Here is a 22,574-nt window from a genome sequence, read left to right on the forward strand (position 1 = left end):
ACATCCACAACTCTATCTTATTTTGAGACATGGTTTTGTTAAATTCGCCAAACTTGAAATCCTCCTGATTCAGCCTCCTGACTTGCTGGGATTACAGTTGTGGGCTACCATGCCCACCTAAGGGCCAAGTACAATAAATACTAATGATAAAAAAAAATGAGGTTGATGCTAGCAAGGCTCTGTTTTAAAATCAAAAATTAAAAGAACTGAGGATGTAGCTAAACGGCAAAGCACCCCCAAAAACAACATAAAAAAAATTGCTGAGGCTTGCCTGGAACTTGTGATCCTTCTGAAGTTGCTGAGATTATAGGCATGCACCACTGTGTTCAGTGTGTTTGTGTTTGTGTGTGTGTGTCTGTGTGTGTGTGTATACATATTCTATTCATCTGGTGATGGACTTTGGCATTTGGGTTTTTTTGTTTTGGTACTGGGGATTGAACCCAGGGGCATTTTACCACTGAACCTCATCCCTAGCCCTTTTTATTTATATTTTTAAATTCTATTCATTTTTTTGGGGTACCAGGGATTCAACTCTGGGGCACTCAGCCACTGAGCCACATCTCCAGCCCTATTTTCTATTTTTATTTAGAAGACAGGGTCTCATTGAATTAGTGCTTCACTGTTGCTGAGGCTGGCTTTGAACTCATAATCTTCCTGCCTCAGCCTCCCTAGCCACTGGGATTATGGGCATGTGCCACCTCACCAGAACAGGTTCAACAAGTTTTCCTTTCTTGTTACTGCAGTCTCCTACTCTTCTATGTTTTTTTCTTCTGTTTTCTTTTTTTGGTGGCACTAGACACTGAGTCCAGAGGCATTCTACCAGTAAGATACACCCTTCCTTTTTATTTTATTATTTTTATATCTTGAGACAGGGTCTTACTAAGTTGCCCAGCTGGTTTTAAACTTGTGATCCTCCTGCCTCAGACTTATGAGTAGCAGGGATTCCAGGTATTTGTCACTATGCTTGGCTTATTTTTATAAATTTGTATCACAACCTGGATATTGGCAATTAGGATCTTCCTTAAAAATTGGATTTTTTGGGGGGCTGGGGATGTGGCTCAAGCGGTAGCGCGCTCGCCTGGCATGCGTGTGGTCCGCGTTCAATCTTCAGCACCACATACAAACAAAGATGTTGTGTCAGCCAAAAACTGAAAAATAAATATTAAAAAAAAATTCTGTCTTTGTCTCTGTCTCTCTCACCTCTCTCTTTAAAAAAAAAAATTGGATTTTTTGGGCTGGGGATGTGGCTCAGTGATAGAGCACTTGCCTAGCACGTGTGAGACCCTGTGTTCGATCCTCACCACCACAAAAAAATCAATAAAATAAAAATATTGTGTCCAACTACAACTAAAAAATATTTTTTAAAAATTGGATTTTGATCAACTATAGTAATTCCTCCATAACTGTATCATTCAGTGTATGCTAGGTTTTTTTATGGTAATAAACAATCCCAAATCTCTGAGTCTTATTTTTTATTTTTTTTGGTACTGGGAATTGAACTCGGAGATGCTTAACCACTGAGCCACATCCCCAGCCCTAATTATTATTATTATTTTATTTTGAGACAGGGTCTCACTAAGTTGCCTAGAGCCTCACTAAATTGCTGAGGCAGACTTTGAACTCTTGAGCTTCTAGAACATATTCACATTCATTTTAGAAGTGAAAATTTGTACCCTTTGACCAACATCTTCCCATTCTCCCACCCACTGACAATCACCATTCTGAAAAAAAGGTTTGACTTTTTTTTTTTTTTTTAATATTGGGGATTGAACCTAGGGGCACTTAACTACTGAGCCACATCCCCTGCCCTTTCATATATATATATAAAATTTAGAGACAGGGTCTCACTAAGTTGCTTCAGGCTTTGCTAAGTTGCTGAGGCTAGCTCTGAACTCAAAATCCTCCTGCCTCATCCTCCCAAACTGCTGGGGTAAGGTGTATACCACTGCTCCTGGCAGGTTTGACTCTTTTTGATTCTACATGTAAGTGATGTAATACTGTATTTATCTTTGTGTTTGGTTTCTATTACTTAGCTGGGATTACAGTTTCTATTACTTAGCATAGTCTTCTAGGTTTATCCATGTTGTCACAAATTATAGAATTTTCTTTTTCTTTTTTTTTTTAAAGAGAGAGTGAGAGAGGGGAGAGAGAGAGAGAGAGAGAGAGAGAGAGAGAGAGAGAGAGAGAGAGAGAATTTTTGATATTTATTTTTTAGTTCTCCGCAGACACAACATCTTTGTTGGTATGTGGTGATGAGGATCGAACCCGGGCCGCACGAATACCAGACGAGCGCGCTACCGCTTGAGCCACATCCCCAGCCCGAATTTTCTTTTTTTATGATTGTAAGTCCAAGTTTAGCTTTTTGAAATAAATGTTAATATACTATTATTGTTATAGTGCAATCTTTATATGTTTTTAGGGTCTTATATAGAGAAAGTAAGGTTTGAACAAGTGCAATGGTGGAGGAAATGGAAAATAGGCAGGAGGATTGCAAGTTCAATTATTATCATTATTTTTTATCTTGAGACAAGTTCTCACTAAGCTCTAAGCAACTTAGTGAGACGCTATTGCAAACAAACAAACAAACAAACAGACAAACAAAAAGCTGGGCTGGGGAATGTAGCTCAGTGGTGGAGTGCTTGCTTAGTATGTGCAAGGTCCTGAGTTCAATCCTCAGTGCCACCAAAAGTCTGGTTTTGTAGTTCAGTGGTAAAGACTCCCTTGTTTCAATCCCCAGTTAAACAACAACAACAACAAAATATTTTGTGAACAATTAAATGTAGAAAACAGATGAGAAGGACTAGTTGTAAGTTTTCCAGCCTGAGAGACTTACTGGAATGATAGTGCCATTGCCTATTTAAAGGAATGCAGTGTGTCTGGGGTGTGGGTTGAGGAGACAAATGATTAGCTTGACTTTGGAAACTGAGTTTCAGATGTCTATAGAAAATTTTGCCTAAGCTAAAACCTCCCTTTTAAAGAGTGACTGATGAAATAGGAGAGGAAAAGAATCCACTGGAAGGAATCTGGCAAGGGTGCATCTGAAATATTGTTATATAATTGAAAGACAGAGGGAGTTTTATAGATATCTTTACTTAGAGCTATTTAAATATAAACAATTTAAACCTCTTGAAGTGTAGGCATAGGTTTCTTCTAAGCCTCTCCATGTAACTCTTTTACTGCAATAATGTCTATGTTTCAGCATTTTAACATGTTAAGAAAAAAAGGAAGTTGGAGGGAAATAATGTAATGATATGTCCTCCCAACAGATGGGCAATAGTAACCAAGGAGTCTAAAAAAGATCTACAGTGTATGAATCTGTTAGTGTGCCTCTAGCACTGTCTAGGGGAGAAATAGAATAGTGAAGAAAAAATTATTTAAGAATATGTTGTATTGGACTGAGTACAGGATGCTAGTTTCATTGCAACCTTTACCACTAACTAGTATTCAGGTACAGAGTATCTCACATTTATCATCAACTATGACAGGTGCTCTAGATATATCTATCACAGAATCATTATGTCAGTCCAAAGATTAGATGTGATTGGCCCCAATTTTCAGTTAAAGGAACCATAGATTCAAAAATTAAAAAATTTATTCCCAGTAATATGCAAGAACTGCAAATTTACCTAGATCTGTCCCTTTCAGGATCTTTCCACTAACAGCCAATGGATCTCAAATCTACTTATGCACCATATTGCCTTGAGAACATGTTAAAATATATTTTTCCTGATTTCTACTCAAGACTATCTCAGAGGATGGTAATATTAGTATAATAATTTTCTCTCAGGATTGTTAGAATACAATGTAAGAATATTAGAATGTTTCATAAACTTCAAGTTTAATATAGATATGCTCATAATACAATGTTTTCTATTACATGTTTATCCAATTCCCTTTCTTTTGATTTCCTAGTCAAAAAATAATTTCCTGATAAGCAGTTAGGTTTATGAAATACATTGTAGTTCAGGACCACTGCCCATGCCTGTAATCCCAGCAATTCAGGAGGCTGAGGCCCAAGGATTACAATTTAAGGCCAGCCTCAGCAATTTAGTGAGATGCTTTCTCAAAATAAAAAATATGGACTGGGGATGAAGCTCTGTGGTAAAACATCCATGGGGTTAGTCCCCAGTAACCCCTCTACCCATCGGACCTGGGGAAACAAAACCTTGCAATTAGAAAAGTGTGCCCCAAACTTTAGGTTTTAACTTGGTATTCACATAAATTGAACTTTTTTTTTTTTTTTTTTTTTTTTGGTACCAGGAATTGAATCCAGGGACACTTACACCAGAACCACATCCCCAGACCTTTTTATTTTTATTTTGAGACAAGATCTCTCTAAAGTGCCTTGGGCCTCACTTAGTTTCTGGGGCTGGTTTTAATTTGGGAATCCTTCTGCTTCAGGTTCCTGAGTTGCTGGGATTACAGGTGTGAGCCACTGTGTCTGGTAAATTAATAAATGTAATTTTTTTTTGGTACAGAAAATTGAACCCAGGGTACTCTATTGTTCTACCACTGAGCTACATCCCAAGCCCTTTTTATTTTTACAAATTACTGATTCCCACCAAGTTGCTGAGGGTCTTACTTAATTGCTGAGACTGGCCTTGAATTTATGATCTTCCTGCTTCAGCCTAACCAGTTGCTGGGATTACAGCATGTGTCACTGCTCCCGGGTTTTAATTTCTAGTTTTTAAGAGCTCTTGTGAATCCCACACATGCTAATCAGATTCAATCTTGATCAAACCTTTTAGAACTGATAAATTTTCATCATTAGCAAAGCTGAGAAATGGAGTTCAAAGTAGAAAAGGTGTGACTTGTTTTAAGTAGGGGCTTCAGTGGAATAGAATATTATGTTTTGGCCTGAAGTAAATTTGTGAATACATCACAAAATCAGTTCGTTCGATGTACAATCACCTTTTTTCAGGGTCAGCAGGTATTTTTCTCAGTTCAAATACACTATAGCTAGTATTAGGTGTAATCAGCAACTGTGACAGAGACCAGCCCTTGGTTTTTTTAAAAAAAAGCCTATATCCTCCCACCCTCACTCTCCCTGGTAATAGTGTAAGTTCACCAATAAAATTCTAGTTTTCTATTTGTAGCAAAATTCGAAGTATTATTTACACTCTTAAGTGGGGCTTGTAGTAAATTGTGTTTAAGTTAGTCTTCTTTTCCACCGATTATGAATGTCTAGTAGTTTCCTTGTGGGTAAATACCCTTGCTGTTCAGTAGTCTTCACAAAGTCAGTCTGCAGGCAACAACTAAATACTTGCTTCACGAAGGTTAAGCATTTTCCCCGAGATCACACGGATCAAACAAATGATGGAGGAGGGACTGAAAGTGTCTGGTATACTGTCACACTCCCATAACCCTCTCATTCGGAGTCCAAGGACCTGACTCTCAAAGGGACACAGAACTACCGCCCGAGAGGCGAGAGCCAGGAAATCGGGAGAGGTGGCTTTCCCGGCATGCTCTGCAGCACACAGAAGGGCGCCAGACGCATCCCGGCGTGCATCGGGGAGCGCCCAAGGGCGATGGTTCAGGGCTCCTGGAGGGGTGCGCGAAGTTAAGCCGGTATGTGTGAGCTTACTTAGTTTCCCGACGCTGATTTCTCATTTTGTCTTTATGGATGTACTCCCATAAAGGTAGAAAAGGAGGTACTCTTAACTATTCTCCCTTTCCGCGTGCGAATGACTTTCGTTGCCGCTTCGAGCACGGTGCCAGGTGATTAGCGGTTAGGGGCGGACCTGAAAGTTGCACGTGACCAGACCTGCTAGCCAATGGCTAGCCGGGTGGTCCGGCAGCGCGAGGATCCCCGGACTCCGGAGTGGAGCGACGCGTGGGCTGGCTACCGTCTGCCCCGGCAGGTACGCGCAGGCGCCTTGCTTGCCACGCGTTCCATCTGTTCCCACGCGCCCGGTGGCGTGTACTTAGTGCGAGGTGTTAAGAGTCTCTCGTGGGTGTTTTCAGGGGCAGCGGGGACGGCGAGAGTGGGGGGGGGGGGCTGGTGTCACGTGCGCACCACAGCCAATTGCAGGCCGAGGCGCACCCACAGCTTTTCTCAGCGCCCCGGGGTGCGACGTGTTCGGTGAGGTTGGACCCAGCCCTGACATTCTAAGCGCTCCTTCGAAGCGCGTGTGCAGCCTGTATTATGTGGGCACGGCGTCTCATGCCCTCTTGCCCCGCTGTGAGCGCGGATGACAAGTTCTCGGCAAAATGGCTGCTGGAAAGAGTCGCCTAGCAAGGGCAGCGCTGGGGCCGCGTGAAGGTCACATGACGAGGTTGGCAGCGCGTGCTGCTGGCGCGGGGAAGGAGTGGGGGGGTAAGGGGCGTGGTAAGTCACGTGCCTTCTACTGCTGCGTCCAGTGATTTCCTAGAGTCTGTGCAGAGGCCAGATGGCCTGCTTTTACCCCTCCCACTTCGAAGCGTGGCAAGCATGGAGAGAAGCTGTGCGGTGTCGTGTAATGAGCCCTGATGTGGGATTTAAGAGACTTGGGGTTCCAGGCCTTTGGCTGGTTTTATAATCTTATTTATATTTTAGCTTTTTAGAGGTGATTAGTTTTTAAGAGCCTAAATAAATAAGGTCCATGACTACCTACTCTCAGTTATCTGTAGATTAAAAAGAAATGTTAACAATGGCGTGGTGGGGATGGAGCTCAGTGACAGAGTGCTTGTTTAGAATTTGTGAGGGAGGCCCTGAGTTTGATCCAAAACAATGAGGAAGTCATAAACAAATTATTATGAGACAATCCCTACCCTCAAAGAAAAAATGACAAGCAATCATTCAAACTCCCAATAACAGTGCTGTGCGAAACTTGGTGTAGATAAATTATTATATTCTGGGCATATCCGTCTTTATCAATTCCATTTATACAATGTTCCCATCTACTACCTCTGGGAAAATAGTCTTTTAGACATTTAGATCCTGTATGCTTTCTGGAAAGAAAGGGTATCCATTATTGTCATAACTGTGGAGATGGGGAATATTTAATTTGAAGGACTTACTAATGTCCTGTAAAGTTGACTAGAAGACCCTAGGAGTCATCTTTTCGCTTGGTGGGTCAGTCTTTGAAAAATTTTTGAGTTTTTGTACTGCAAACCTTTAATATTCTTCATTAAAACTTTCTGCTTCCCGCACTAGCTCTTTATTTTCCCCGAGGGTCAAGGCCTTGGGGGAAAGGAAGTAAACATAAATATATTTTCTATATCACTGCTTATATATTTTATAGTACCCTTTGATTTATCTTTAAGAGTCTTTGAATTTTGTGGGAAGAGAACCAATTTTTCCTTCCTTCTTTTAGTTTTTTGTACTGGATTGAACCAGTACATCCCCATTCATTTTATTCTTTATGTTCTGAGAGCCTTGTTAAGTTGCTGAATCTGTCCTCCAATTTTAGAGCCTCCTGAGTCAGCCTCTGGAGTTGTTGGGATTATAGGTGTGCATGCCTGGGCCCAGGTAGAATTTTTTTTTTTTATTTATTTTGGTTATGTGGGATTGAACTCAGGGCCACTCAACTATCAGCCACATACCTAGCCCTGTTTTGTATTTTATTTAGAGACAGAGTCTCACTGAGTTACTTAGGTCTTCACTTTTGCTGAGGCTGGCTTTGAATTCATGATCTTCCTGCCTCAGCCCCTCCCATCCCCACCCAAGCCCCTGGGATCACAGGTGTGTGCCACTGCACCATGCTTTAGATTTCCTTTTAAAAAGTTGACAAAATGATTCCAAAATTCATTTGAAAGAATGCACCTATAGGGGCTGGGGTGGTAGCTCAGTGGTAGAGCGCTGCCTTGAACTGGTGAGACCCTGGGTTTAATCCTCAGCACCACATAAAAATAAAGAAATAAAAATAAAGATAAAAAGAAAAAGAATGTATCAATAAAGTAAAAACAATTTGGAAAGATAAAGTAGGTGGGTTTGTCTTGGTGATATACAATTAGATATAATAATCAAAAGTGCAAGTGGTGATTTGAGTAGACAGCAGTGGAACAAAATAATAAATCTAGAAACATAAGGTTATTTAGTATTAGGTGGCATTTCATATCAGTGGAAAAATATTATGTTGGAATACTTGGATAATCATTTTTAAAAAATGTTATTCTTACCTTAAAATTTAAATAAAATCTAGGTGATTAAGTATTTAAATATAAAATTTGAGATCAGGAAATTGCAACTTTGAAAAAAATGGGTGAACAGTTTTCTAGTCTTGAAATAGGATGAGTTATTTGAAGCATGGCTACAAAAAGCAGAATCCACAAAGGCAAAGATTGATGGAATTTTAAAATTGACTCAAATTGGCAGAAACACCATAAAGTTAAAAGATAAATTTATTTTTTAAAAAACATTTATTTATTTATATATCTTTAGTTTTAGTTGGATACATTATTTTGTTTTTACGTGGTGCTAAGGATCGAACCCAGTGGCTCATGCATGCTAGGCGAGCACTCTACCACTGAGCCACAACCCCAGCCCCAAAAGATAAATTTATTAATGGCGTGGAAGCAGGTGCCTCCAATCCCAGCCACTTGGAAAGGCAGAGGCATGAGGATGGAGAATTTCAGGCCAGCTTAGTCAACTTAGTGAGATCAAACAAACAAAAACCAAACTCATTTACTCACTGAGCATTCATTTAATATATTTATTCAGTGCATACTGTGTGCTAGACAATTTTTTTAGGTGTAGAGAATACAGTGATGAGCAAAGCCTAGCAAATTGTGGGAAAAAGTTGAATCAGGTTTTGGACCTAGGTTAATGATCTTAATATCTGATAGGCAAAAGACATGAGTAGGTAGTCACACAAAATAAAAATAATGAATAAAGATAAAAATACTTTATTTTTCACATAAGTAATACAAAACAACACTGTCCCCTAGTCTGGCAGATTGTTATAGGTGTAATATGAAATCATAATATCTGATGATTGGCATTCATACATTACTCTTGGTGTCTATTTCCATCAGAACATAATTTTTTAAAAATTTATTTGTTATTTATTTATTTTTGGATATGGGGGATTGCACTCAGGGGCACTAGACCACTGAGCCACATCCCCAACCCTATTGTATTTTATTTAGAGACAGAGTCTCACTGAGTTGCTTAGCGCCTTGCTTTTGTTGAGGCTGGCTTTGAACTTGGTGATCCTCCTGTCACAGCCTCCTGGGTCTCTGGGATTACAGGCGTGCATCACCGCACCTGGCTTTATTTTTGTTTTTGTTAGGGGGGATTGAACCCAGGGTGTTCTACTTGTCAGACCAGCGCTGTACCACTAAGCTACATCCAGAATTTTTTTTTTTTTTTTTTAGGAAACAGGATCTTGTTATGTTGCCTAGTCTGGCCTCAAATTTGCCATTCTTCTGCCTCAGTCTCCTGAGTAACTGGGATTACAGGCCACCACACCTGACTTGACTATACTTATTGAAAGCATTAAAAACCGTTATATACTTGGATTTAGGAACTCCTCTTTTTTTGTTAAGGTACTAATTAGTAAGTTTGCAAATATGTGCATTTGAGAATTTGTCTTTGGCCAGGTGATTGGCTAGGTTCAGTGGTGCATACCTGTAATCTTAAGAGATTTGGGAGACTGAGGCAGGAGGAATGCAAGTTCAAGGCTAGCCTGGGCAACTTAGTGAGACTCTGTCTTAAAATATAAAATTTAAAGGACTGATTTTGTGGCTCAGTTGTATAGTATTCCTAGATTGAATCCTCAATTTAAAAAAAGTTACTGGAATAATATGTTGAGATATTATGGCTTGGACTAAGCAGGTAGTAATGGTAGTGAGAAGTGGTTGCTGAGAGTTGAGTTGTGGAAAGTGAGAGGAATCAAAGATGATTCCATGGTTTTTAGCTGGAACAATTGATGACATTTATAGAGAAGACTGGAAGGAGCTAGTTTAGAGGAGAGTTTAGTTGGGTATTTTGAGTTTGAGATGCCTACTACTTATCTAGGATTAGAGGAGTATGCAGTGGACTGTTCAGGTCTGGATTCCAGGGTTAAGGTCGGGATTGTGAATATGTGCTTGGGTCATTGATATGTAGATGGTCTTTATGTGGAGCTGATAAGGTCATCCAGTAAATAAAGAGGGTCAATGGCTGAGCCCTGAGACTGTGGAAATCAAAATCAGGGAGGGGAGGAAATTATACTATAATTAGATTTCTTTTTGTATTGGCATTAACACACTGTATACATCTAATGGTGCACTATTAAATGATGTCCTTGAGATATGCTCTTCCTACTAACTGAATTCTCAGGTTGTCACTTTTCTGCCTGATGCTTTCTATTTTTTCTTTTTTTTAAAATTTGTTTTAATTAGATACACATGACAGTACAATGATCTTGACATATCATACATTTGAATTAGATGGGGTATAATTTCTCATTTTTCTGAGTGTACAAGTTGCAGAATCACATTGGTCATGTAGTCACGTATATATGTACAGCAATAATAATGTCTATTTTATTCTGCTGTCCTTCCTTTCCCCCTCCCCCTCCCCTCCCATCGCTTCTCTCTACCCAATCTAATGAGACACACTTATTTTTTTTTTCCTCACTTAGTCATATGTGTAATCTGTATAACGAAGAGGGTCTCCTTCCATCTTCCGTGCAATTCCCCTTCTCCCTCCCTTTCCCTCCCACCTCTCTTCCTTATTTAGTGATAATCTTCTTCTCATGCTCTTCCTCCTTACCCCATTTTGAGTCACCCCCCTTATATCAGAGAAGACATTCTGCATTTGTTTTTTAGGGATTCGCTAACTTCACTTAGCAAAATCTACTCTAATGCCACCCATTTCCCTGCAAATGCCATGATCTTGTTATTTTTTAGTGCTGAGTAATATTCCAATGTGTATATATGCCACATTTTTTTTTAATCTATTCAACCATTGAAGGGCATCTAGGTTGGTTCCATAGTCTAGCTATTGTGATTTGTGCTGCTATAAACATTGATGTGGCTGTGTCCCTGTAGTATGCTATTTTTAGGTCTTTTGGGTATAGGCGGAGAAGTGGAGTAGCGGGGTTAAATGGTGGTTCCATTCCCAGCTTTCCAAGGAATCTCCATACTGCTTTCCAAATTGGCTGCATCAATTTGCAGTCGTACCAGCAATGTATGAGTGTATCTCCCCCGCAACCCCCCATCTTCGCCAGCACTTGTTGTTTGACTTCATAATGGCTGCCATTCTTACTGGAGTGAGATGGTATCTTAGAGTAGTTTTAATTTGCATTTCTCTGATTGCTAGAGATGGTGAGCTTTTTTTCGTGTATTTGTTGACAGATTGTATATCCTCTTCTGAGAAGTGTCTTTTCAGGTCCTTGGCTCATTTGTTGATTGGATTTTTTGTTGTTGTTTTTTTGACTTTTTGAGTTCTTTGTATAACATAGAGATTAGAGCTCTATCTGATGTGTGAGGGGTAAAAATTTGTTCCCAGGATGTTGGCTCCCTATTCACCTCACATATTATTTCTCTTACTGAGAAAAAACTTTTTAGTTTGAATTCGTCCCATTTGTTGATTCTTGGTTTTAACTCTTGTGCTATAGGTGTCTTATTAAGGAATTTGGGGCCTGACCCCATGTGATGGAGATTAGGGCCAACTTTTTCTTCTATCAGATGTAGAGTCTCTGGTTTGATTCCTAGATCCTTGATCCATTTTGAGTTAACTTTTGTGCATGGGAGAGAAAGGGATTCAATTTCATTTTGTTGCATATGGATATCCAGTTTTCCTAGCACCATTTGTTGAAGATGCTATCCTTTCTCCATTGCAGCTTTTAGCACCTTTGTCTAATATAAGGTAGTTGTAATTTTGTAGGTTAGTCTCTGTGTCCTCTATTCTGTACCATTGGTCTACCAGACTGTTTTGGTGCCATCTATTTTTTTTTTCCTCTAATATCTGAGGTCATAAACTCCAAACTTTTGCAGTTTTGCATATTAGACCCATCATCTGATTCTGCTCTACATCTGGTCTTTATCAATCTTGCTGTGCCCATAGTGCTCTACTCTTTTTTAAGAATTTAACCTTTGTTTGTTTGTTTTTATGTAGTGCTGAGGATCAAACCCAGTGCTTCACCTAGGCTAGGAAAGCACTTTACCACTGAACTACAAGCCCAGCCCTGCTCTGCTCTTTTATTGCTTTGTTTGCCTCACTCTTCCTGCTTTTTGCCTCAAACTTCTGTTCAGTTTTCAGTGTCCCCCTTACATTTGCTTTGTAACTTCTACTTTTAATAGGTAGAAGTCCATCCCTCACTGCATGGTACTTCTCAGAGCTGTTGTTTGTACTTTTATTTATAGCAAAATATAAAATGAGTTGGTATTTTGATTGTCTTTTTATTTGTTTCCCAGTGCTTGGCATGTGGTAGATGCTTAATCATAATGCTTAAAAAGTTTAGAAGTTTGATTTGGCAAAAGAGTAAATTAAAACCAATTCTCAACTATTAGCTGAGATTTTTAGGATCTTTTTATTATGGCAAGTTTTTGGTTTTAGTGATATTCATTTTGATTTAAGTTAGCCAGAACAAAGTTTAATGAAATCATGTCAGAATGAGACATGTTAGGAGTGTTTTAATCTGTAGAGCTGAATAATGCTTATTCTTTGGAAGCAAACTATTATAATAGATTCTTCTTTCACTTGCCCACTTTGCCACCCACCTTCTCAGTAGTCAAGAAGTCTATTTTAACATTATGCATGTACTTTGAGCTCTTTGCTGGAAAAGGAACCTAATGTAATAAATCCAAGTAGATTCAGCAGAACTCACCCCAGGAATGTCCTTTAAATTGTTGTGAAGAGGGAAGCTTAGTGGTGTGAATGTAGGTGTGAGGGTTTCAGTCTTTGAGCCTAAAGTAGGGTTGATTATTTTGTCATTCAATATTAAGCATGTATTGAGCACCAGCCATATATGGGCATTGTATGAGGTATGAGTGGCTTTAAAAAAGAAAAAGATATGTTTCCCTGTACATGAGGCTGTATAAATTTAGTTGAGGAACTGAAACATAAGATTAAAAAGGAATTTAATCTTAATAAGCAGTGTATTAGTAAGTGCCAAGTGCTATAGTATATATCAAGGACTTTGCATTTCTTAAGCCCATAATTATGTTCTCAAAGTTATGTGCAGTCTTACCTTATATCATTTTAAATTGATTTAAAAGTTGTCCATTTTCTCTTTTACATTTCTAGCTTCAATAAGATATTATTGATTTGGCCCTTTGATATGATAAATGACATATACAGAGAGTACATTGCTCCTATATTGTATCCAAATGTTTTGTTCTTTCACATTTATTCATGTATTATTTATTTTTTGGTACTAGAGATCAAAATCAGGGCTTTCTATATGCAAGGCAAGTGCTCTACCATTGAGTTAAGTACCCTGCGCTAGTAGTAATGACATGGACCTGTTATTTCATCATTCATGAACCCTAGGCTGGAGATAATATCTCTCTTTTTTTTTTTTAATATTTATTTATTTATTTATTTTAGTTCTCGGCGGACACAACATCTTTGTTGGTATGCGGTGCTGAGGATCGAACCCGGGCCGCACGCATGGCAGGCGAGCGCGCTACCACTTGAGCCACATCCCCAGCCCCAGAGATAATATTTCTTTTCAGAAGTTTTGATGGCCTTATTTCTGTCTTTAAAGTTCCTTTTGAGAATTATTTTGCTTTTCTGATTCTTAATCCTTTGTTTAAACCAATCCCCCAACACATCTCTGGTTCTGTGCCTCCTGTAAGTTACTTAAATTCACTTAACTTTTTTCTTATCCTTTCCTTATCCTATATCTACTTTTGGTTTGTTTTGAGGATTAGTGAGATAAATAATGTAAAGTGCTAAAAACAATACTTTGCATTAATAGTAAGCATTCAGTAAATAGTTGTTCCTGTGTTCCATGTGTTCTCACTACATAGAACACAGTGAGATGCCTTTAGTCCATGTGTGGGTATTCCTCTGCTGTGAAATCTGGACATCCAAGACAAAAATTTGGGTTTTTGACTTTAGGGTTTATGGAGTGGAAATGGGATTTTCCCATATCCCTGAGCCTAAAGTGGGGGTTTGGAGTTTTGTAAGATCTGGTTTCCAGTTGCATTCACTGAGTTTGGAGAGGCCTTAGAATGTCCTCCTTCACCAAGGTGATCCCTCACCAGGATTATGCATTTGTTAGTGTCAATCACAATGTTTTCTAAGTTGTTAACTGTATTTATAATTTCAAAATGCAAGTTTTTCAACACTGCAGGTTACTTTTCAGTTCTTTTAAAAATGTTGTAACTGCCTTTTTATCTTAAATATGCATTCTTGCAAACTAGCATTTTATATTGCCACTAAGAATTTAAGATAATTAGGTCAATATCGTTGCTATTTGAAATAATAGATTTGAAAAGAGCAGATTTTTCCAAATTATATTTCTATGCAAAAGTATACTCAATTTCTTTATATTTTCCTTAACTTTTCTTTTTCTTTTTTCTTCTTCTTATTGGAGATTGAACTCAAGAGTGCTCTGCCACTGAACTACATCCCCAGTTCTTTTATTTTTTATTTTGAGACAAGGTCTTACTAAGTTGCCCAGTTTGTCTTTGAATTTGCTATTCTCTTTCCTTAGCATCCTGAGTTGCTGAGATCATAGGTATGTGTCACTGCACTCAGACTCCATTGACAGTATTTGAGCATTAGAGTAGTTCAAAGCAGTGGTTTTAAAAAATATTGATCTTGGGGCTGGGGTTGTGGCTCAGTAGTGGAGTGCTCATCTAGCATGTCTGAGGCCCTGGGTTTGATCCTCAGCACCACAGTAAAAAAAAATATAAACAAATAAATAAATAAATAAAGATATTGTATCCAGGGGCTGGGGTTATAGCTTAGCCGTAGAGCACTTGCTTCGCACATGTGAGGCACTGGGTTTGAAATTCAGCACCACATTAAAAATAAATAAATAAATAAGTAAATGAAGTAAAGATATTGTGTCTATCTTTAAAAAATCTTTAAATTTTTTTAAAAAAGATATTGTATCCAAATATAACTAAAAATAAATATTTAAAAAATATTTGGTCTTGTATGATGAAAATGTTTTGAAATTAGAAGAGGCTAAAATTATAGAGAATGCTTAGGTGATTGTTATGATGATCTAGTGGGGAATTAAGAATGGAAGTTAGAAGTGATAGTGGAAGTGAGAGCCTAGAGATAAGATGCTTAAAATGTGATTTGTAAGATGCAAACTTCCACTGTGGCTTACAAGATGCTACAAGATTTGACTTTTACCTACCTCTGCAGCCTTATCTCCTGTCATATTTTAAAAATAGTTTTTAGTTATACATGGACATAATATCTTTATTTTGTTGATTTATTTTTATGTGGTGCTGAGGATTGAACCCAGTGCCTCACATGTACAAGGCAAGTAAGTGCTCTCCCAATGAGCCCCGGCCCCAGCTCCCTTTCCTGTCATCTTTGCTCTCATTCTGTACATTTTAGCCACATTGACTGAGTCATTTCACAGAATGGGCTGTTTGTCTTGACTTCAGTGCCTTTGCATCTACCTTCTCTTTACCTGGATATTCTTTTCCAAGTCCTTTCTACCATTCAGTTCTTAGTTTAAATCTGCTTAGTTTTCCCTGATCACTAGTCCTTAAGCAACTTCTCTTACTGATTCATTCATTGTTTTGCTATCATTATAGTATATAATCATTAGCTTGGTTTAAAAAATGGATTTATTTGTCACTGTCTTTTTGAATTTCAATTTCATGAGAGAAGGAACTTTGTCATTTATATTCTTGACACCTATAAAGATACTTGGCATTACTGGATTTGAAATAGGACTTGATAAATCACCTGAGTTGGAGAGGTCCTCTGAATCTAAGGTTTTCAGCCTGGATATATGTGCCATTGACCCAAATAGAAGAGTATGGAGGAGTCAGGGACACCAACATGTAATGTAGTTCCAGCTATTCCAGAGTTGGAGGCAGGAGGCTCCTTTGCATTCTGGAGTTTGAGACCAGTCTGGGCAACTTAATGCCTGTCTCAAAAAACAAACACAGAAAGAAAGATTAGGAAAAGAAAAATGAAAAATAAAAAAGAAAGGAAAAGTCTGAATTTTGATAACTTTCTTACACATGCTAGACAAGTGCTGTTGAGTTATGTCCCTAACCCAGGAATTTTGATTTTTGAAGGAAAGAGAGTCTGAGATAAGGATGGGGAGTCCTGATGTGATATTTAGTAGGCTGTAGGAGATAGATAATTAATTGACCCTTGTGAGAGAAAGATTAGGACTGGAGGTAGAATCTTTTTTTTGTGTGTTGGAGCTTGAACCAGGGTATGCTCTACCACTGAGCTACATCCCCAGCTGTTTTTATTTTTTATTTTGAGACAGGATCTCACTGAAGTTGCTGAAGCTGGTCTTGAGATTGTGATCCTCCTGCCTCACCCTCCAGAGTAGCTGGGATTATTGGTATGCACCACTGTACCTGGATTAAAAAAAAATACCATTTTACTATAGTATTTTGTATGTGTGTGTGTGTGTGTGTGTGTATATATATATATGTATATGTATGTATATATACACATATATAAATATGAAGGTGTACATATTATATGTACAGTTTAATGAGTTTTTGCAAAGTAATACATTATATCTTGATCCAACACTTGGATCAAGAAAGAGAATTATTAGGCTGGGAGTTATAGCTCTGTAGTACAGCTCTTGCCTCTTGCCTAAGCACACATGAGGCCCTGGATGCCATCTCTGGCAAACACATACACACCCCCCACACACCCCCACACACCAAAAAAAAAAAAAAAAAGGAAGAAGAAAGAAAGAAAAGCCAGAGAAAGAGAATTATTACCAATACTTATGAGCCCCCATGGTGATGAACTGTAATTTTTAATTGGTATTTATTCTATATCCCTTTGATGATAAATATTTTGAGGTAAGAACCATGCTTGTTTAACTTACCATGGTGATCCACATAGTGATTTATGTTTGATGACAGTTCAGAGGAGTCTTATTTTGATAATAGTTGGCACTGGTTGAGAACATTTCTCCAGGATTATACTCAGCATTTTTTCTGGTGATTCTATTCAGTCTTTGTTTTACCTGTCTTTGAACTCTGATAGTATTGTCTGTTCATTTGATTTATCACTTCATTTATACTATCTCTGATGTTTCTTTAGTTTTTTTTTTTAAATATGTGTAGCTCATCTTTCTTTTCTTTCCTTTTCTTTTCTTTCTTTCTTTCTTTCTTTCTTTCTTTCTTTCTTTCTTTCCTTTTCTATCTTTTTTCTTTCTTTCTTTCGTATTGGGGATTGAACCCAGGGGTGCTTAACCACTGAGCAACATCCCAGCCCTTTTTTATATTTTATTTGAGATCAAGTCTTGCAGATTTGCTCAGGACCTTGCTAAATTGCTGAGTCTGGCTTTGAACTCAAGAGTCTCTTGCCTCAATTTCCCAAACTGATAGGATTACAGGCATGCACCACCATGCTGGACTGTAGGTTTATATTTTTTATTAAAAAGTTTTTCGAGATTGATAATTTTTCATTCTTCTGAATTCTCTTATTTGCTATACAGACCTGAGTAAATAAGAGCTTCATGTCTAGTTACTTTGAAGTAGTGCTGAATTTATATAGTTTTTGTTGTAAAAAATTACCTTCAAGCTGGGTATAATGTATGCCTGTAATCCCAGCAATTTAGGAGGCTGAGACAGGAGGATTGCAAATTCAAGGCCAGCCTCAACAAATCAGTGAGGTCATCAGCAATTTAGCTAGATCCTGTCGCAAAGAAATAAAAATTACTGGGGAATGGCGCTGGGGTTGTAGCTCAGTGGTAGAACACTTACCTAGCAAGTGTGAGGCACTGAGTTCAGTTCTTAGCACCACATATAAATGAATAAATGAAGGTCCATCAACAACTAAAAAAATCAAAAACAAAACAAAAAACCAGTGGGGATGTAGCTCAGTGGTACCCCTAGGTTAAGTCCCTAGTACCTAAATAAATAAACAAAAGGAGCATGTTAAAATGCAAATGTATGTCCATCCCTTTGTTAGGGAGCTTCCCCCCCCCTTCTGATTGTGGGGATTTAACTCAGGGACTCAAAACCACTAAGCTACATCCCCAGCCCTATTTTGTATTTTTTTAAAATAATTTTTTAGTTATAGATAGACATAATACTTTTACTTATTTATTTTTTATTTATTTTACTTATTTATTTTTATGAGATGCTGAGGATTGAACCCAGTGCCTCACATATGTGAGGCAATCACTCTGCCACTGTGCCACAGTCCCATTATTTAGAGACAGGGTCTCACTGAGTTGCTAAGCACCTCCATATTGCTGAGGCTGACTTTGGACTCTTGATCCTCCTGACTCAGCCTCCCAAACTGCTGGAATTATAGGCATGTCCCACCGCACCTGGTGTTACTCAGCTTTTTTTTTTTTCCTCTGACCAAAATACCTGAGAAGAACAACCTAGGGAAGGAAAAGTTTATTCTATTTTGGGCTCCTAGTTTCAGTGGCTCAGTCTGTGATCAGCTGACTCAGTTGCTGTGGGCCTGAGATGAAAAAGAACATTATTGCAAAAGGGCATGGCAGAGAAAAGCTCTCAGCTCAGGGCTGCAGGGAAACAGAAAGCAAAGAGCCAGGGATAGGGCTGGCCCCAGGCCATGCCCTCACTTACCTACTTCCTCCAGTCATTCCCCTCTGCCTGAGTTACCACCAGTAATTTCTTAAGATTATTAATGAAATGGAAGAATCCACTGATAAAGTTGTAACTACCATAATCCAGTCTTTTTTCCTTTGAACATTGCTGTTACCTTACACATTAGTTTCTTTGCGGGGGTATTTTTATAACCAAATCATAATGATAGTATAATAAAATATTAAAGATAATTTCAGTAATTTTTTTTTTTTTTTTTTAGTGGTGCCTGGGATTGAACTCAGGGTCTGGTGCATGCTAGGCAAGTGTTCTATCATTGAGCCTAAGCCCCTTGACTAAAGTAAAAACAAACAAACAAACAAACAAAAAACCCCAAAAAAAACAAAAAAACTTTTTATTTTCCCTTTCTCAATTATTTTTTGTGATATACTGTATTTTAAAGATTAAATCCCAGCCACAAATATTTTTTTTTTTTTTTTTTTTTTAGAGAGAGAATTTTTTTAATATTTATTTTTTAGTTTTCAGTGGACACAACATCTTTGTTTGTATGTGGTGCTGAGGATCGAACCCAGGCTCCACGCATGCCAGGCGAGCGTGCTACCGCTTGAGCCACATCCCCAGCCCCCAGCCACAAATATTTGAAAATCATAGTTTTCCCTTAAGTTGATTATAGATGAACAAACTATTAGGTAGCAGAGAGCTGGTAAGTCTTGCTTTCTTGTTGGTGACAACAGTAAATCAAAAAGTGACAATCTTATGATATATTCCCACTTTTATCATATTTTCATAGAGTAAAAATTCTGGCTTTTTACTATATATTATTATTCCAAAGTATTCATATTCACATGTGTATAAATCTCATAAAGTAGTTGATTATTTTCAGAGTATCTTCTTTTAAATTTAATCAATATCAAGCATGCAGATACAATGAAGAAATAATATGACATTAACTTTGTTTTTATGTCTGATTTCAATGTAGCACAGTACGAGCCCACGCAAGTGGGTTGGAATGTTGCTTAGCTCAACTGACGATTCAATAGCTACGTATGTGCCTGTATAGAAATTCTATTTTCTATAATATTTTTTATTGGATCATGGAGTACTACCTTCCTTTGAGGTAGTCACATATATGTAGGGAGAGGTAAATGCAGTACCCTAGGTGTCTAATTTCAGTGAATGTTGTTCTTTTCAGTAAAGGTGATTTGTCAAATATATAATTAAATGCAATTTAACTTTCATACTTCATGACATTTTCAACATTTTTTTTGAGAAGTCTCCAGCAGATGGGTGATTCAGAAAATGAGCTTAATATTACTTAATTCTCTATACCTTCTTGTGCTAACCCTTGGTCTTGTTTGTCTCATACCACTTGATTATCATCTTTTTTCCTGGAATATTTCTGATTGAGGGAGAATCATATTTAAATTATTTTAATTTAATTTAATTTTTTTTTTGAGAGAGAGAGAGAGAGAGAGAGAGAGAGAGAGAGAGAGAGAGAGAATTTCAATATTTATTTTTCAGTTTTCGGCAGACACAACATCTTTGTTTGTATGTGGTGCTGAGGATCCAACCCAGGCTGCACGCATGCCAGGTGAGCATGCTACCCCAGCCCTTAATTTTATATTTAAAACATAAAAGTGGGGCTGGGATATGACTCAGTTGTAGAGCAATTGCCTAGTGTGTCCCAGGCCCTGCAAAAAGGATCTACCATTCTAGGTCCCTTGCCTAGCTAGCATCCCAGCACTGCAAAAAGCAACAACAAGGGCTGGGGATATAACTCAGTTGGTAGAGTGCTTGCCTTGTAAGCACAAGGCCCTGAGTTCAATACCCAGCATCAAAAAAAAAAAAAAAAAAAAAAAACCAATAATAAAACTATAAAAGTTAATATATTATTATTATTTTAAATTCTTTTTTAGTTATAGATGAACACAATAGATTTTATTTATTTATTTTTACTTAATTCTCTATACCTTCTTGTGATCGAACCCAGTGCCTCACATGTTCTAGGTGAGTGCTCTACCACTGAGGCACAACCCAAGCCTAATATATTATTTTTATGGTAAAAAAAAAAAAAAAGAAAAGGAAAATTTTCTTTCATGTTTTGTACCCACATTTTCTTCCTCCTCTTTCTCTCTTATCAGTATTGCTGGTAACAACTTGTTTTGACTTTTTTATAAATGTGCATATATATTTTTCCCATTTTTACAAAATTGGGGGGAAACACAAATATACATATATATTAAAAGAAATAGGACTGGGGATATGGCTCAAGCATAATGCGCTTGCCTGGCATGCGTGGGGCGCTGGGTTTGATCCTCAACACCACATTAAAAAAATAAAATAAAGATGTTATATCCACCGAAAACTGAAAAATAAATATTAAAAAAATTCTCTCTCAAAAAAGAAATATTTGTAAAAAATGTTTCTGAATGGAAATATCAAGATTTTGCTTTTTCGGGCTGGGGATGTGGCTCAAGCAGTAGCATGCTTGCCTGGCATGCGTGCCGCCCGGGTTCGATCCTCAGCACCACATACAAACAAAGATGTTGTGTCTGCCGAAAACTAAAAAAAATTAAAAATGTTAAAATTTAAAAAAAAAGATTTTGCTTTTTCAACTTAATATGTTTTAGAAATCTTCTCATTTGTGTGTATACCTTTGTCTTATATGGTTGTATTCTTTAGGTCATTCCAGTGATTTATATAAACATTATGTAAATGCCCTCCAATGGGGTATTTTCCAGGTGTTCTCTATTATTATTGACATTCCTTGTTTCTTGCTTTTTTTTTGTTGTTTTTTTTTGTCCCAGGGATTGAACCAAGGGACAATTAGCCACTGAGCCACATCCTCAGTTTTATTTATTTATTTATTTATTTTTGGCGTACCAGGGATTGAACTCAGGTACACCCAATCACTTAGCCACATCCCCAGCCCAATTTTTGTATTCTACTAGAGACGGGTCCTCACTGAGTTGCTTAGTGCCTCCCTGTTGCTGAGGCTGGCTTTGAATTCTCAATCTTTCTGTTTCAGCCTCCCAAACTGCTGGGATTATGGGCATGTATCACCAAGCCCAACAGCTTGTTTTATTTTTGAGACAGGTCTCACTAAATTGCTTAGGTCCTGGATAAGTTGCCAAGGCTGGCTTTGAATTTGTGGTCTTCCTGCTTCAGTGTCACCATGGGCAAAAGGTGCCACTTATGCAGTGAGGGAGAGAAATAAAGAATATCCACATGCTTCTGCTCTTTTCAATGCTTTATTCACTCAAATCATTCAATACAATTTCACTCTATAGGTTCTTAATCAATAAAATGACAGTCCTTAAAGCTAGGCATTGCAGTAAACACAATCAATTCACAGCCAATAATTCTAGATTAATTCTAAGCACTGCAAACATACTTAATCATGACAGGCTCATGACATTCCCTCTGCATGCTAAGCTCAAGTGTCAGATCAAAAATCTCAAGCCTTAGGTTCTAAGTCCAGCACATGCACACTCATTCAGACTGTGGTGATCAGATCAGGAACCAAGGCAGGCTTCTCCTGGGGTGGAGCTGACAGCCAATTGAGGATAGGGTCATAGGAAGAAGTCCTTTTCTCAACCAGAGTCAAAAGGCTGCTGTAGAGTTTGAGAGCAGAGAGAACAACTCAGAGGATCAGGTGGATGAGAAGAGTTTGGGTGTCAGTCTAGGTCCTCTCAGACTCTCCAGCTCGAGGGCATCAGTGTCAGCTGGATGAATGTCTGTTCATTTGCTCCATCATTTATACTAAATTTTGGGGCTTCTGACCATTCTTTCAGTCCCTATCAGGTGCCACCGGAATTTGCATTTGCATCTGGTCTGGTGGTCCCCACCCTGATTTTCTTGCCTTTCCGTCTTATGGGGCAAGGATAGCATGACAGAGACTTCACTCTGAGCTTATCAGGGTGGGGAGAAGTGACTTGTTTGTGCCTAAGGGCCATACTGGA

General features: G+C 38.1%; 1 protein-coding gene across 3 annotated transcripts in view; it reads left to right on the forward strand.

Annotated features, from left to right (window-relative positions):
* The first annotated feature begins 5,519 nt into the window (after positions 1–5,519).
* Mga (MAX dimerization protein MGA) overlaps positions 5,520–22,574 on the forward strand; it is a 129,357-nt gene continuing 112,302 nt past the window's right edge. For all 3 annotated transcript variants that reach the window (XM_026390625.2, XM_077800306.1, XM_077800307.1), the window contains exon 1: positions 5,520–5,568. The gene's annotated coding sequence lies outside the window, so the exon portion shown is untranslated. The remainder of the gene's footprint in view (positions 5,569–22,574) is intronic.

Source organism: Urocitellus parryii, chromosome 6, assembly GCF_045843805.1.
Source record: "Urocitellus parryii isolate mUroPar1 chromosome 6, mUroPar1.hap1, whole genome shotgun sequence".
NCBI classification, from domain to species: domain Eukaryota; kingdom Metazoa; phylum Chordata; class Mammalia; order Rodentia; family Sciuridae; genus Urocitellus; species Urocitellus parryii.